Source organism: Cupressus sempervirens, chromosome 3 (genome assembly GCF_028749045.1).
Source record: "Cupressus sempervirens isolate cs-2001-9-10 chromosome 3, ASM2874904v1, whole genome shotgun sequence".
In the NCBI taxonomy this organism is placed as follows: Eukaryota; Viridiplantae; Streptophyta; class Pinopsida; order Cupressales; family Cupressaceae; genus Cupressus; species Cupressus sempervirens.
Genome location: NC_143120.1, coordinates 709,139,511 through 709,157,012, shown reverse-complemented (window position 1 = coordinate 709,157,012; position 17,502 = coordinate 709,139,511).

Here is a 17,502-nt window from a genome sequence, read left to right as displayed (position 1 = left end):
ATCAAAACCAAGAACTTCAACATTCATTTCAGTCAACAAAGAATGTCTTCTACTCAATGCATTAGCAACTCTGTTAGTAACTCCACTCTTATGCTTGATCACAAATGTAAAACTCTACAAGTACTCAACCCACTTCATATGTCTTTGATTCAATTTATGTTGACTTCCCAAGTATTGTAAATCTTTATGATCAATATACAACACAAAATCTTTAGGAATCAAATAATGTCTCCACTTCTTCAATGCTTGAACAATGGCATAAAATTCTTGAGCATACACAAAATATTTCCTTTTAGCATCATTCAACTTTTCACTAAAGAAAGAAATAGGTTTACCTTCTTGAATTAATACAACCCCTATTGCATTACCATTTGCATCACATTCAACTTGAAATACTTTGTTGAAATCGGGCCAAGCCAATATAGGTAATTCAACAACCTTTTGTTTCAAAGTCTCAAAATTCTTCTCAGCTCCATGTGTCCACTTGAATTCCTTTTTATCTCCCCTCATTGTTTCAATCATAGCATTACAAACAACACTGAAATTCTTTATAAACTTTTTGTAAACACTAGCCAAACCATGAAATGATCTTACCTCACCCACATTCGCAGGTGTAGGCCATTCCAAAATTGCTTTAACCTTCTCAGGATCCATCTTCAATCCATCAACTAAAATCACAAATCCCAAATACACAATCTCCTCTTGCATAAAAGAACATTTTTTTAGATTAACCAACAACTTTTCCTCTTTCAACCTCTGTAATACTTTTCTAATATGCTCAAGATGTTCTTCCTTAGTTTTGCTAAATATCAAAATATCATCCAAATAAATAATCACAAACTTACCCAAGAATCTTTTTAGAACTTCATTCATCAACCTCATGAAAGTACTAGGTGCATTAGTCAAACCAAAAGGCATAACCAACCATTCATACAAACCATCCTTTGCCTTGAAAGTAGTCTTTTATTCATCACCTTCTCTTATTCTGATATGATGATAGCTACTCTTCAAATCAATCTTGGTAAAATAATTTGCTCCACTCAAACAATCCATTATGTCATCCATCCTTAGCATAGGAAACCTATATTTCACTATGATTTTTTTAATAGCTCTGGAATCAATACATATTCTCCATTATCCATTCTTTTTGGGTGCTATTACAGTAGGTATAGCACATGGACTCAAGCTTTATCTAATCAAACCTTTCTGCAACAACTCATGCACTTGTCTATTAAGTTCTTCATTCTCTATAGGTGTCAATCTATATGGTGCTTTGTTTGGAAAACTGGCTCCTAGAATTAGATCCATACAATGACTTATACTTCTTACTAGAAGTAAACCATTAGGAATATCATTAGCAATAATGTCTTTATACTCATTCAAAAATTATTTAATTTCTACTGGTACTTGGCTATCACTATCTGCTGTCACTCGGTCATTACTAGCTTTTGCTACTTAGCCATTACTACCAACACTAAATCCTCTAGGAACTATTGAAAAACATACTTGATTCCTTTTCATTTCCTTTTCAAAATTTTTCCCATTAACCATGCAAATTTTAATAGCACTACAATTAACCTCATCTGGACTTTCAATCAAAGGCAGCAATGTTTGTTTCTTCCCATTTACCTAAAGAGTATATCGATTCAATCTTCCATCATGTGCAACATATCTATCATATTGCCAAAGTCTACCCAACAAAATATGACAACAATCCATGGGCATAATATCACACAAAAATTCATCAAAGTAATGTCCAATTTTGAACTTCACAAGACATTGCTCACTTACCAATATCTTATGCTCATCTTTGATCCATGAAACATGATAGGGTTTAGGATGCTTCAGCCTCTACAATTGCAACTTTGTAACCAACTCCTCTGATGCTAGATTTGTAGAACTTCCATTGTCAATGATTGCTTTGTAACATTTTTTAGCCATCTTACATCTTGTCTTGAAAAGACTTCTCCTTAAAATAGGTTCCTCATCACTTCCCTTATTACATAAGGTTCTTCTCACCATTAGGTTTTATCTAGCCTCACGTCCACTTGGTGAAATCTCATCATCTCTTTGAATCACAACATTTCTATTACCTTGCCCACTTTTAGAGGATATACATTCAAAAGATCTATGCCCTTCTTTACCACATCTAAAACAATTACCATGAAATCCACCTCTAGAATAAGAGTTTCCTCTTCCTTGGTAAGAACTAGTGCCTCCTCGATAAGAATTACCACTTTTCCATTTGGTCTTGCCTTTGTCATCATTCTTCCATTCAAATTTTCCTTTATCATGTATAGAACTTTTAGATCTACCACCTTCACCATAAGATCTATCTTTTCCTCTTTAGAATTTACCACATCTACCTCTTTGTCTTTGTTCATGTTTCTTTGTCAAGATCTCCCCAGCCTTCAAGGCATATTGGTATGCTTCCACACTTTCCAACTTCACAAAACTTATTTCATATTGTATTCCATATCTCAATCCATTTATGTACCTTGTAATTTTCTCAAAATCATCATCCATATGTCCAAATGTGATGTCCAATCTATAGAATTCCTCGATATACTCTTTCACAGTCATGTTTTTTTGCTTCAAATTTTGCATCTTTCTGAACAAGCTAACTTGGTAATCAACATGAAGGAATTTGTTGTACTGATATGTTTCTGGATTCGATTGTGTTAAGATTTTTACCATCAACATTTCAAATTTTTTGTACTGATATGTTTCTGGATTCAATTGTGTTAAGATTTTTACCATCAACATTTCGAATCACACTATTTTTTTCATCTCTTGCTTTTCATCCCGATGATGGATCATGTAGTGTGATTTGAAATGTTGATGGTAAAAATCTTAACACAATTGAATCCAAAAACATATCAATACAATATAATGGATTGTGGAAATTTGTTCTCTTTAAAGGAATTTGTTCTTTACCTTGTTCATCATCTTTGGCCAAGTTTTGATTTTCTACTTTCCTCTCCTTTGTCTATCAGTTTGCAAGTGCTCCCACCAAAGTGATGCATGACCTTTCAACCTAGTGACTGCAATTTTCACCTTTCTATTATCAGGAGTGTTTTCATACTCAAAGAACTTCTCCATATCAAAGATCCAATCCAACATAGAATTGGTATCCAATTTTCCATCATAAGGAACAACTTCTATAGTAGGCTTTGAATTTTCCCTAGACAACACTCTTAACAATCTTTTCTCATCTTGATCTTCTTGAGGTTTTGGATTATGATTTGGTGCTACTACTTCATCATCACTTACATCATCAAGATGTGCTCCTCTTCTTTGGGCTATCTCCACAACATCTAATCTAGTTGTAATTTGTCTCAACTGATCCAATATAGCATCATCAACATTTCTTCTACCATGAACCATCTTTACAAATCAGGTTCATGGAAGATCGTAATCCTCTGCAAGTTATAGGTCAAATCCACAGATTTTACACCCTACAACCAAATCCCAAATCAGGGTTCGACATGATCTAATCTCCACGAGGAAAAACCTCAAGCTTTGATACCAACTGACGTAGCCAAAGGGGTGAATAACTAGGGCCAATGGCTCACCCAGCTATCCAAACTACCCTGCAAGAGTTAACACAATGGAAGCAAACACAAGGAACATCAACCAAAGGAGGAAGAAGAGAGAAATACTTTTATTGATTCATCAAAATATCTTCATACATGCCTCGCTATAAGGCATTCTAGGTTACAACTGATTACAAATACATTCACATTCAAAGATCCAACTGCAAATTCACACATTTATTTCTGCTATCCCATCTACTCCCCAAAAACTTGCCTAAAAACACTCTATATATACTTGCCAAAACAACTTATAGATCTTTCTAGAACATTACATAATAGAAAGGTCATCTCAATAATGATTTGGACAAATCCCAAGAAGAAATCTTAACATAAATGTCACAATCAAAATAAATCCCACAAGTCAGCTTGTAGAAATCACATCCAAATACTGACACTTGGCATAAATAGGAAAACTTGGCACATGAAGGGTCACTCATCATACACTAGGTAACTTGGCACATGAATAGTCACTCGGCATACACTAGGTAACTTGGAACATGAAGGAATCGCTACAGTAACTTGGCACATGAAGGAATTGCTACAGTAACTTAGCTCCCACTAAGTGCTACAGTAACTCGGCTCCCATTGAGTGCTACAGTAACTCAACTTCCATTGAGTGCTATAATAACTCAGCTCCCATTTAGTGCTATAGTAACTTGGCTCCAACTATGTGGTAAAGTAACTCGGCTCCCATTGAGTGCTACAATAACTCGGCTCCCATTGAGTGCTACAATAACTTGGCTCCCATTGAATGCTACAGTAACTCAGTTCCCATTGACTGCTATGGTAACTTGGCTCCAACATGCAAAATGAACAAAAATGAGTAGGATAAAAAGGCAACCTAGGATGCTCCTGTATCAAATCTCAAAGCCCAAAGATAACATCAAGTTTGATAAAAAAGAGCCCATACCAAATGAAGTCATAAAATTGCTACAAAAGTATAAGGATGTCACTACTAGTGACCTTCCCACCAGCCTCCCTCCCATTAGGGACATTAGTCATCAAATATACTGTTACATATTGTGCCCCCCCCACCAAATATTTGAATTTTAAATGCTGCTTGCCCAATGGTCACTTCCCAATTTAATGTTATTTTAAACATCCCTAGGAATATTGAAAAATTAAATGATTGAACTTTGTGATATTCCTTATTTCCTAGATATATTTTTGTAGGCCCACAAGTTCCCCATCGTTGGATTGAAAGATATCTATAGTTGGTGCTATCTCGCTATGGGAAGTTGCACGTTGTTTTTCCATAGCGACATAGTGCCTCAGCGACACGTGGCACAGATGACGTAATGGGCCCGCCCTTCTCCAAACAAATATTACGGCTCGTCCTCGGTGGCAGTTGTCAGGTGGGTCATAGTTCGATGGCGATATTTCATTGGTCCATCTAGTCAACTCAGTGTGTAGTTGTACAAATTTGTTGATCACCCTAGATCTAAGGAAATCGATGGTAGGAACTATCTCGCTATGGAAAGCTATGAGGATGTTACCCATAGCGACATAGCGCCATTGTGCCACGTGGATCAGTGGGGCCAAATATCACCAAGATGAGGATGCTAGGTTGTGCCAGGTGGTTTCCAAGTGGATTCATAGACCAAAAACTTATGGAGGCAAGCACAATATTATGAGGATCTTCCATGATTGTTGATCTCATCGAGATCAACGGTGGGCACTATCTTGCTATGGAAAGCTGCAAGAATATTACCTATAGCGACATAGTGCCTCAGTGACATGTAGCAGGGTGGGGCCAAGTGTTATGAAACTGCAGGGATGGTACTAGTTTGGGCTGAGTCAGATGCTAGGTGTGCTGAGTTGGTTTGTGGGCCCAGAAGTTTAAAGAAAAAGCATAGTAATACGATGAGTCTTCACAATCATTAGATCTAAGGAAATCGACAGTAGGTGCTATCTCGATATGGAGAGCTATGAGGATATTACCCATAGTGAAATAGCGCCTTCTCATCATGTGGATCAGTGGGGCCAGGTCTCGCCAAGATAAAGATGCCAGGTTGTGCCAGGTGGTTGCCAAGTGTTTTATGGGTTCAAAATTTTGAGGAAGTGAGAACAGTAATACGACGAGTCTTCACGATCATCATATCAGTTTGGATCCACGGTGGGCGCTATCTTGCTATGGGAAATTTCTTAGAGGATACGCATAGTGACATAGCACCTCGGTGACATGTGTCCTAGTGGGTTTGATGGAGGCAATAATGGTTAGATGTAGTCAGAAGTTAATGTAACCATTGTAGTCAGGATTTGCAAGGTGGCACAGTTAGTTTGAATATTTGGTCAAATTCGAGGAAACCCGTAAGGTGGCATAAAGAAATGAGACTATTGGTCCATGTGGTGCATTTTCATTGTGAGATTCAGATGACTCGCTGACTCTACTGATTCATGCACCAAAAAATGACAAGAAATCAAGTTTTTCTGTGTGATTTGATCTCTATAACCAATCCCAACCAACCCAGAATGAATGCGAGACAAGGAAGAACAATCCACCTCTGATCCAATCCATCTACTTGGTCAGAGTGGCTTAATGGCACCATTTCTATCTTCTCAAGGCATTATTTGACATAAAGGATCAGCTATCATTGTGTCTAATATGTATCCAGATCAAATTTTCTTCATGATTGTTCTTTGCAGGACTTAATGGCAAGTTGTTAGGAAGTAATGATAGTTGACAGACATCTTAGTTATGCCTGAGCTATAAAAGAAAATTTTTATGAATTTTGTAGGGTCGACCTTTCTCCATTTTCTTTGTTACTACTCTATAGATTCTCAGTGTAAATTCCCCTATGCCTCTGAACTACATGATTTTCTATCTTATCTCCTTTAGCCATTGGTATGAAAGTGCAAGAATTCTTTGCCTCTTACTGGTGTTTTGTAGAGATCTATGATCTACATGACTGTATCTCCTTGGCCTATGAATGATAATATAAGTGAATCTCTCTTTCCTTGTGTCATTCATCTTGGTCTTCTGATCTACATGTGATTATTAGATTAAAGCAAATCTGAATGTGTATATCCTTAGTTTCATTCTGGTTCAATAGTGCATATATGGGTAGAGTTTTGGTCTGAACACTCTATTTTGGTGCATCACCTCTTTAGTTTAGATTAGGTAGATTTGCTTTCATGCTCTCCTCCTCCCTTTTCCTCTCCAAGAGTAGTTAGGTGCATCCTAATAGTAAGAGGAAGCCGGCCTTCTCCGAAGACTCAACCTCATAGTTCAAGTCCCACAGCTTGGAGGTTATTTCCATGTTTCACTAGGTTGTCCTCATGCATAGGCTTTGGACAAGGGTGCAAACCTAAGTGACAACAATTTTTGGCATGCCCGGTGGGACAACTTTTCAAAAAATTTCAAGCCTACTGGTGTCAAAAGGGAAGATTTCAAGATCAATATCAAGGAGATAGTACTGGCTTCGGTGTTTAAGCCTTTAAGAGGCACATTCTTCAAAGTACTTGGTGACTCTGAGCTTCAAATACATATCTGGTTCCAGACCAAAGTTGCAGCGATTCATGCCCAAAGCTGAAACAAGGGCATCTTCTAGAGGTAAGTTTCAGTATCAAGAGCTTTCATTTTCAAACCCTAGAAGAAGGAAGACTAGAATATCTTTATCACCAGTTAGTAGTGCAATAGTAACAAATATACCTACAAGATCTATCTCTATTCCTCCTATTGTTAGATCTCAACCTAGACTACCATCAATACATATCAATAGATCACTTGTCTATATGGCATTGCCTAGAGCTCATACTTTTTCCACCTTTAATGGTGGGAGCCCTCTCTTATTAGCCCAAAGACATGACATACTAGTAGCTACACTCAAAAGAATACTAGAGTTTACTGGTGAAACTTCTATCTCCCCCTTAGAACACATTCAAGAGGTTGAAAATGTCTACAATATCTATGGTATTACAGAGGATGAAGTTGCAATTAGGCTCCTAGCCTCATCCTTGAAAGGAAAAGCACTACAATGGTATAGAGGTTTAGCTCATGGTTCTATAATAGATTGGGATGGACTAGTAGCAGGATTGTGCAAACATTTTGAGGATAAAAGTGACTATTTGTCACTTTTAGAGTAGTTGACTACTATAAAAAGAGCCCCCCATGAATGTATGACTGATTTTAATTATAGATTTCAAAAGACATGGGATAGAATACCTACTTCAGTGAAGCCTACCCTTGGTAATGCCTTCTTGCATTACCTTAGAGCTTTTAACAGTGATATTGCCACTACAATCCAAACTATGGGAGGAGATACCTTGCCTAATGCTTATGGCATAACAATAAAATTAGAGAACATCCTAATACAAGGAGGTAAGCTAGCTCCAAGGCCTCCTATTCCTTTCTTCCCTGATGTTCCTAATCATCAACTAGTAATGACTCCTCTTCCCACAACTTCTACATCATAATCCCTTGTCCCAGTCCCTCAAGCTTCCATATCTTCAAATGGGATAGATGAAATCAAAGAGATGATGCAATCTTTGATGCAGAACATGGATAAAAGAGAAAAGAACCTAGAGAAAAGATTGCAAGATCATGGGAAGAAGCTGGAGGATAACTCCTCTAGGATGTAGAAAGTAAGCAACAAGACATTGACTTTAGAAAGACAACAAGCTCAAGGTAGTAAGCCTCATCAATTGCAATATCAAACTCCAAGCAGTGGTAGACCTCCAAATTCTAATCATTGGAACAATTCCTTTGATTAGAGTAGGTAGGGTGGCCATGCTTCAACCTTAAATGTAAACCAAATTAGGGCCATAGTCCCTCAAAACAATATGGCTCAAGATCAAGATTTTTGTCCCTCCTGTAACTACTCTTATGCCTATTGTATGTGCTAGAAGGCTGAATCTTTTATGGCTTTGACAGTCCAAGAACCTACAGCAAAACAATCATACAAGGAGGACCAATTTAAAGATGTCTCAGATGTGCAAAGACAGGGTGATTTCTCTTTTATGAATCATCAGATGGAGGAGCATTGTAATGTAAACTAGGATTCCATAGCTCATACCACTAGAAGAAAAAGAAGAGCTATGGAAGATGTTGTCCCTCCTCCTCCCAATCAAGTCTCAAATTCAAATGCGGTATCTCATGAGCAAGCAAAAAATAATCAATCAAGTACCTTTTAGCAGCAAAGGCAAAATCATGGCAGAAAGGATGCAAGTGATCCTCAGGTTATTCCATCTTAACCTCATACAATTGTAGCTCCCAAGGGTTCTACCAAAACACTTGCTATGCCATTCAGTGTGGTAGAGAAAATGAAGAAGACAAATGTGAATATCTCCATGTGGGATGCTGTTGCTACTATATCCATGCAAGAGAGGTTGCTGCAACAAGAATTGGAAAGAATTGAACCAAAGGATCAAACACTCAGTATGGAAAGTGCCACAAGCCTAGTACAACCATCAAGGGAGGTAGAAACAAGTAAAAAGGTTAGACCTTCTCCATTTTATGTTTCTCTAATTATAGGGGGCAAACTAGTCCATAATTGCATGATTGATTCAGGGGCTAGCAGTTCAGTGATGCCTAGGTGTGTTGCTGATGCTTTAGGAATGAAATATGAGCCCATTGTTAGGGATGTATTACAATTGGGTGGTAGTACTTTCAAGACTTTAGGGATCCTTAGGAATGTAGATATGGCCTTACATGCATGCCGTAGTTGTACTGTAACCCAAGATATCTCTGTTGTTGAGGTCAAGCCATATTTTTCCATCTGTCTGTCAAGAGACTTCACTACCCAAATAGGTGGTTTCATATCTTCTAATTGGTCATATATGTCTTTTAAGATGAGATATGGAGCCAATGCTTCAATCAGAGCAGAGCCTCAATCCCTCCATCATACTGAATCTTACACCCCTAATTCCATCAACATAAATTGCCCTATCCTAGAGATGGATGAGAATGACATAGTGAATGAGCCCACCACTGCCCTAGCAGAGATACCTAATTTTTTCTTGGATGAGTGGGCTAATGCATATCAATTTGACCTTATGTCAGAGACCCTTGAGATAGGTCTTAGTACATATTGTATATTGGAGAAAGATGCTCTAGTCCCCAATCTTGTGGAGACTGAAGAAGATGTAAGTGGGATATGGAGTATGTACTTTGATGGATCAAGGAATAAAAATGGATTAGGGGCTGGTGTGATGTTAATTTCTCCTACACAAGTAGGGTACTACTTCTCCTTTAGGCTCCAATTCAGTTGCACTAATAATGTAGAAGATTATGAATCCTTGATTCAAGGTCTCGTACTTGCTCAAAAAAGAGGAATCCAAGCCTTAAGGGTGTATGGAGATAGTGAGTTGGTGGTTAATCAAGTGAGAAATCAGAATACCACCAAGAATGCTTTGCTCAAGTCTTATAAAAATAGGGTATGGGATTTTCTTGAAGGTTTCAATGCATTTAATATTCAAAGCATCCCTAGAAAAGAAAATAGACATGCTGACAGACTTGCAGCAATAGGTGCATCTTATGATGTGTCAGGGAATCTTGAGGAGGAGAAGAAGCAACAAATTAGAGTGGTAGTAAGGCTTTCCATCCCTGATAACAATGTCCATTGGCAAGTGTTTAAGTCTGATGAGAAAATTGTGAGCTTCTTACAGAATGAAGCAGAGTTTTCAGGCAAGAACTAGTTAAGACTGCTGGATCAGTATGGTGATCAGATCATTAATCTCAGTTCTAACAAATTGCCTAAGGGTCTCATTACCTTAGAGAGTGTTTTCAATCTCGATGACCAATCAAGAGGTAGAAACATGAACCTAGCTGTTGATGAAGATGATCATATTCCAGCATGGTTGCTGATGGAAAGTCAAACATGGGCAAGGTATGTTGTGAAATTGAACAAGAAAATTTTATTCATCTATGTCAAGAATTTAATGATATATTTGCTTGGACATATGATGATTTAAAGGGTTTTGACCCAAGGTTATTTCAGCATACCATAGATTTGATTAATGATGTAAAACCAGTAAGACAGAAACAGAGACCAGTGAATCCTAAAATTGAACCCTTAATGAGAAAGGAGCTATCCAAATTGATTGAGGCCCATATAAATTTTCCCGTCAAACATTCATCATGGGTAGCAAACCTTGTCCCTGTTAGGAAGAAGAATAGAGAAATTAGATTGTGTGTGGACTTTAGGAACCTTAACCAAGCTTCCCTTAAAGATCACCATCCTCTCCCTTCTATGGAGCAGATTTTGTCCAAAGTCAGTGGTTCAAAGAGGTTTTCATTTCTTGATGGATTTTTTGGTTACAATGAAGTGCTGGTTAAAGAGTCTGATAGGTACAAGACTACATTTACCACTAAATGGGGTACCTATGCTTATTTTAAGATGCCATTTGGGCTAACCAATGCAAGTGCTACATTTCAGAAGGCAATGGAGATGGCCTTCAAAAGATTGATTGACAAGTTTGTCTTAGTTTACCTTGATGATATCACTATGTATTCAAAGAATGTAGAGGATCATTTTGATCATCTCAGGAAGGTATTCTTAAGATACAAAGAGTTTGGGGTTTCCCTTAACCCAAGCAAGTGTGTCTTTGCTACTAACCAAGGAAAATTATTAGGACATATCGTATCTAAGGATGGCTTAACCATTGATCTAGAGAGAAAAAAAGCAATACTTTCCCTCCCTCTTCCTAAACACAAGAAAGGGCTACAAAGTTTCTTAGGTAGGATAAATTTTGTGAGAAGATTTATCCCTAATCTTGCTACAATGGTGAAACCTCTTACAGCTATGCTCAAGAAAGGTATGGTCTTTGCATGGACCAAGGAAGGGAAGGGAAGTTTTGAAGAGATCAAGAAAGCCATAGCCTCAGCCCCTACTCTCATGAATCCAAATTTTGAGAAAGATTTCATCCTTTATACCCTAGGTGGTGAGTTAAGCATTTCTACTGTCCTGAATCAAAGAAATGATAAAGGTGACAAGCAGCCCATAGCTTTGTTTAGTGAAGGGCTTAAAGAATATGAAGATAAATACAGCTATGTAGAGAAGCAAGCCCTTGTAGTCATCAGAGCTTTAAAGAAATTTAGACACCTCCTATCTCATAATAAGATTCATTTATTAGTACCCCATGCTAGTGTGAAGGATTTCCTTTTGAGAAAAAATATTAGTGAGAAAAGAGCTGGCTGGATTACTAAAGTGATGGAATATAATATTGACATTTAGATTACCAAGTTGATAAGAGGGAGGGGGTTGTGTAAATAGATGTTATCATCTCAAGAACCTGATGAGGAAGCTGCTATGGTACTGATAGAGAAACAAGAGGTAACAAATAGCAACCTAAGGATTAGGATGGATGATATGATGAATTTCTTATTAGGCAATGGATACCCTCAAGGATTAGATAGAACTAAAGGGAGACAATATAGATTATAGTCAATTCCTTATGTCATAGTTGATGGTGTCCTCTTTAGAAAACATTTTAATGGAGCCCTATTAAGATGCCTTGATATGGACCAGGCTGAAAGAATGATCAAAGAACTTCATGATGGTCCTGATGGTGGCCACTTCTCAGCAAGGACAACTGCAATGAAGATCATGAGGGCTGGTTATTATTGGCCATCTCTATTTCATGATTGTCATAAGTATGTGAGGAAGTGTAAAAAATGTGTCTTCTTCTCTAGAAAACAAAGATTTGCAGCTCTTACCCTTCATCCTATTTAGGTGGACCAACCTTTTACTCAGTGGGGATTGGATTTCATAGGCCCTATCAATCCTCCTAATTTAGGTCATAAATGGATTTTAGCTACTACAGATTACTTCACCAGATGGACAGAGGTAGTTGCATTGAAGGATGCCACAAAATCTTCAGTTGTTGATTTCCTTGATGGAATTGTGACCAGGTTTGGTGCCCCTTCAACCATTATTTTAGATAATGCAAAGTCTTTCATTGGAGCTCAGATTTGTGCATGGGTAGTGGATCATAATATCTATTTCAACACATCCTCAAATGACTACCCTCAGGGTAATGGTTTGGCTGAGTCCTCCAACAAGAACCTGATCAGGATCATGAAAAGGACAATAGAAGATAACTAGAGGTGTTGGCATAAAAAATTGAAGACTGCACTGTGGGCTGACAGAATAATGCCTAAAAGGGCAATAGGGAATTCACCATTTGTGCTAGTTTATGGAAGAGAAGCAAGACTTCCAATTTCATTGGAGTTCCCATCCCTAGAGCTAGCTCATCAGCTAGAATTGATTGAAGATGATGCCATGACTGTAAGAATGGTAGAGTTGATGGAGCTGAAAGAGAAGAGAAGTGAAGCCAAGAAGACCCTAGAGACACACCAGTAGCAGGTAAAGAAGAGTTTTGACAAGAAGGCTAGGGTTAGAATCTTTAGGGAGGGATATTTGGTTCTAAAATGGGATGCAGATAGGGAAAAACCAGGAAGACACTCAAAGTTTGATGCATTGTGGAGTGGTCCCTATCTGATTGTCAGTTGCAAGTAGGCCAATGCTTTCCAGTTAAGTAGGCCTAGTGGTAAAATTTTTCCCATCCCAGTTAATGGGATCTATATCAAGCCATGTTTTTGAGGGTTTGAGATTCCATGTACATAGGTGGTTTAGTTTCATTTCTAGTTTGTTCCCTGCTTTTCCAAGAATTCCACGAGCATAGGATTGTCTCTGTGAGACAACAAGTTTTGAAATTTTGAAGGGCACAGAGGAGGAGCTTTCGTCTCTAGTTCCAGTTGCAGAGACAAGGAGTTTCAAGGTTTTCCTCTCAGAGGTAGGGTTAGGGTTTCACAGTATACGCAAGATCTACATCTTTTGACTCTATAGCCTAATGGATGCACGAGGTCACTAGTCTTATGCATAGCAGGCTATCATCCCCTATGAGTCACTAGAAATGTTACATATTGTGCCCCCTCGCCAAATATTTGAATTTTGAATACTGCCCACCGAACGGTTACTTCTCAGTTTAATGTTATTTTAAACATCCCCAGGAATATCAAAAAAATTAAATGATTGAGCATTGTGATATTCCTTATTTCCTAGATATATTTTTGTAGGCTCGCAAGTTCCCCATTGTCGGATCAAAAGATATCTACAGTTGGCGCTATCTCGCTATGGGAAGTTGCACATTGTTTTTCCATAGCGACATAGTGCCTCAATGACACATGGCATAGATGACATAATGGGCCCACCCTTCTCCAAAGAAATATTACGGCTCATCCTTGGTGGTAGTTGTCAGGTGGGTCATAATTCGGTGGTGATATTTCATTGGTCCATCTAGCCAACTCAGTGTGCAATTATACAAATTTGCTGATCACCCCAGATCTAAGGAAATTGATGGTAGGTGATATCTCGCTATGGAAAGCTGTGAGGATGTTACCCATAGTGACATAGTGCCATTGTGCCACATGGATCAGTGGGGCCATATCTCACCAAAATGAGGATGCTAGGTTGTGCCAAGTGGTTGCCAAGTGGATTCATAGACCAGAAACTTATGGAGGCAAGCACAGTTTATGAGGATCTTCCACAATCGTTGATCTCATGGAGATCAATGGTGAGCGCTATCTCGCTATGGAAAGCTGTGAGAATATTACCCATAGTGACATAGTGCCTCAGTGACATGTAGCAAGGTGGGTTTGAGTGTTATGAAACTGCAAGGATGGTACTAGTTCAGGTTGAGTCAGATGCTAGGTGTGCTGAGTTGGTTCGTGGGCCTAGAAGTTTAAAGGCAAAGCACAATAATATGGCAAGACTTCATGATCATCAGATCTAAGGAAATCAATAGTAGGCACTATCTTGCTATGGAAAGTTGTGAGGATATTACCCATAGCAACATAGCACCTTCTCGCCATGTGGATTAGTGGGGCTAGGTCTCACCAAGATAAAGATGCCAGGTTATGCGAGGTGGTTGCCAAGTGTTTTGTGGGCCCAAAATTTTGAGAAAGCAAGCACAGTAATACAATGAGTCTTCACGATCATCAGATCAGTCTGGATCCACAATGGGTGCTATCTCTCTATGGGAAATTGGTCAGAGGATATGCATAGTTACATAGCATCTCGATGACACATGTCCCAATGGGTTCGATGGAGGCAGTAACGGTTAGATGTAGCTGGTAGTTAATGTAACCATCGCAGTCAGGGTTTGCAAGGTGGCACGGTCAGTTTGAATATATGGTCAAATTCGAGGAGACCTACAAGGTGGCATAAAGAAATGAGACTATTGGTCCATGTGGTGCATTTTCATTGTGAGATTTGGCTGACTCGCTGACTCTGCTAATTCATGCACCAAAAAATGATAAGAAATCAAGTTTTGCCACGTGATTTGATCTCTATAATCAATCCCAACCAACCTAGAATGAATGTGAGACAAGGAAGAACACTCCACCTTCGATCTAATCCATCTACCTGGTCAAAGTGGCTTAATGGAACCATTTCTATCTTCTCAAGGAATTATTTGACACAGAGGATTAGATATCATTGTGTCTGATCTGTATCTAGATCAAATTTTCTTCATGATTGTTCTTTGCAGGACTTAATGGCAGTTTGTTACGAAGTAATGACAGTTGACAGATATCTCAGTTATGCCTGAGCTATAAAGGAAAATTTTTATGAATTTTGTAGGGTCAACCTTTCTCTATTTTCTCTGTTATTGCTTTGTAGATTCTTAGTGTAAATTCCCCTATGCCTCTGAATTACATGATTTTTTGTCTTATCTCCTTCAACCATTGGTATGAAAGTGCAAGAATTCTTTGCCTCTTACTGGTGTTTTGTAGAGGTCTATGATCTGCATGACTGTATCTCCTTGGCCTATGAATGATAATATAAGTGAATCTCTCTTTCCTTGTGTCATTCGTCTTGGTCTTCTGATCTGCATGTGATTATTAGATTAAAGCAAATCTGAATGTGTATATCCTTAGTTTCATTCTGGTTCAATAGTGCATATAGGGGTAGAGTTTTGGTCTGAACACTCTATTTTGGTGCATCACCTCTTTAGATTAGATTAGGTAGATTTTCTTTCATGCTCTCCTCCTCCCTTTTCCACTCCAAGAGTAGTTAGGTGCATCTTGATAGTAAGAGGAAACCGGCCTTCTCCAGAGACTCAACCTCATAGTTCAAGTCCCACAGCTTGGAAGTTGTTTCCATGTTTCACTAGGTTGTCCTCATGCATAGGCTTTGGACAAGGGTGAAAACCTAAGTGAAAACATATACCTCATACTAGGCTCATCCTTTCCTAATAAGGTGCCATTTTAAAGGACACCATTGCAGCATGCAGAGATTACAAAATAGGTCACTTAATTGTTGAAAAGAGGGCTCATCCAAAAGAGTCTCAGTCCTTGTGTTGTACCTTTAGTATTGGCCTCTAAAAAGGATGGAAAATGGAGGTTATGCATTGATAGTAAGGCCCTAAACAAAATCACAATAAGGTATAGATTTCCCATGCCAAGGATTGAGGACCTATTGGATCAACTAGGAGGTGCTTGCTACTTCACCAAGATAGACTTAAAGTCTGGTTACCATCAAATCAAAATCAAGCTAGGAGATGAATGGAAAACAAAATTCAAGACTACTAAAGGTTTTTTTGAATGGTTAGTAATGCCCTTTGGTTTAAGAAATGCCCCTAGCACTTTTATGAGACTTATGAATGCGATATTAATTGATTTTATTGAAAATTTTATTTTTATTTACCTTGACTACATACTAATATTCATCCATAGTAAGGAATACCATCTTGATCATGTGGAACAGGTACTAAGAAGACTCCATCGACACAAGTTGGTAATCAACTTGGAAAAATGCATGTTTATGAGGAAAGAACTTGTGTTCCTATGTTTTGTGATCTCACAAGGTACCCTCAAGATGAATCCTGAGAAGGTAGATGCAATCATTAATTGGCCTTCACCAAAGAATCAAGGTAATGTAAGAAGCTTCCATGGGCTTTCAACATTCTATAGGAAATTCATCAAAAAATTTAGTCATGTATGTGCATCAATGCTTGAAACAATCAAAGATGGAAAGAAGACCAAGTTTGCATGGACAAAGAAAGCCAATGATGTATTCCAATACTTGAAGAATAGATTTTCTCAATACCCTATCTTGGTCCTCCCTAATTTTAACAAAGTCTTCACTATGGAAACAAATGCAAGCAATTTGGCTATAGGTGCAGTCCTAATCCAAGAAGGAAAACCAATTGCTTTCTTCTCAGAGACATTGAATAAGGCTAAAAGAAAGTACTCTACATATGACCTAGAGCTCTATGCCATGGTCCAAGCCCTCAAGAAATGGAGGCGCTATTTGATTCCAAAAGAATTTATAGTCTACAAGGAAAATCATGCATTAAGCTTCCTCAATTCACAAGAAAAACTTTTAGTCAGGCATTTGAAATGGGTAGATCAATTGTAAACCTATATCTTCAACATTAAGAACAAAAAGGGTGTAGCAAACAAAGTTACTGATGCTCTTAGTAGGAGGATTGGTATTATTGAAGAAGTTCAATTCCAAAGTGTGGGAATTGATTCCCTCAAGCACTTGTACCTAGATGAACCTGATTTTGTAGAAGTATATCAAATTTGTACAAAAATGAAGGGCATATATCACACTAATTTTTTTGAATATTTGATTCAGAATGAGATTCTATTCAAGGGAGCACAATTATACATACCAAAGTGTTCAATGAGAGCAAAAATAATTAGAAAAATACATTGTGGTGGCCTAGGAGGTCACTTTATTGTTCAATAAAATTCAACAAAATAAAGTTAAGGATTTTATTGAATTTTGTACTATTTTCCAACAAGCTAAAGGGATGACAACAAATCAAGGGCTCTACCAACCCTTACCAATCCCTTCAAGACCTTGGGAGTCCATATTAATGGATTTTGTCATGGGACTACATAAAACCAAGTAAGGATGTGATAGTGTGTTTTTCATAGTGGACAGATTCAACAAAA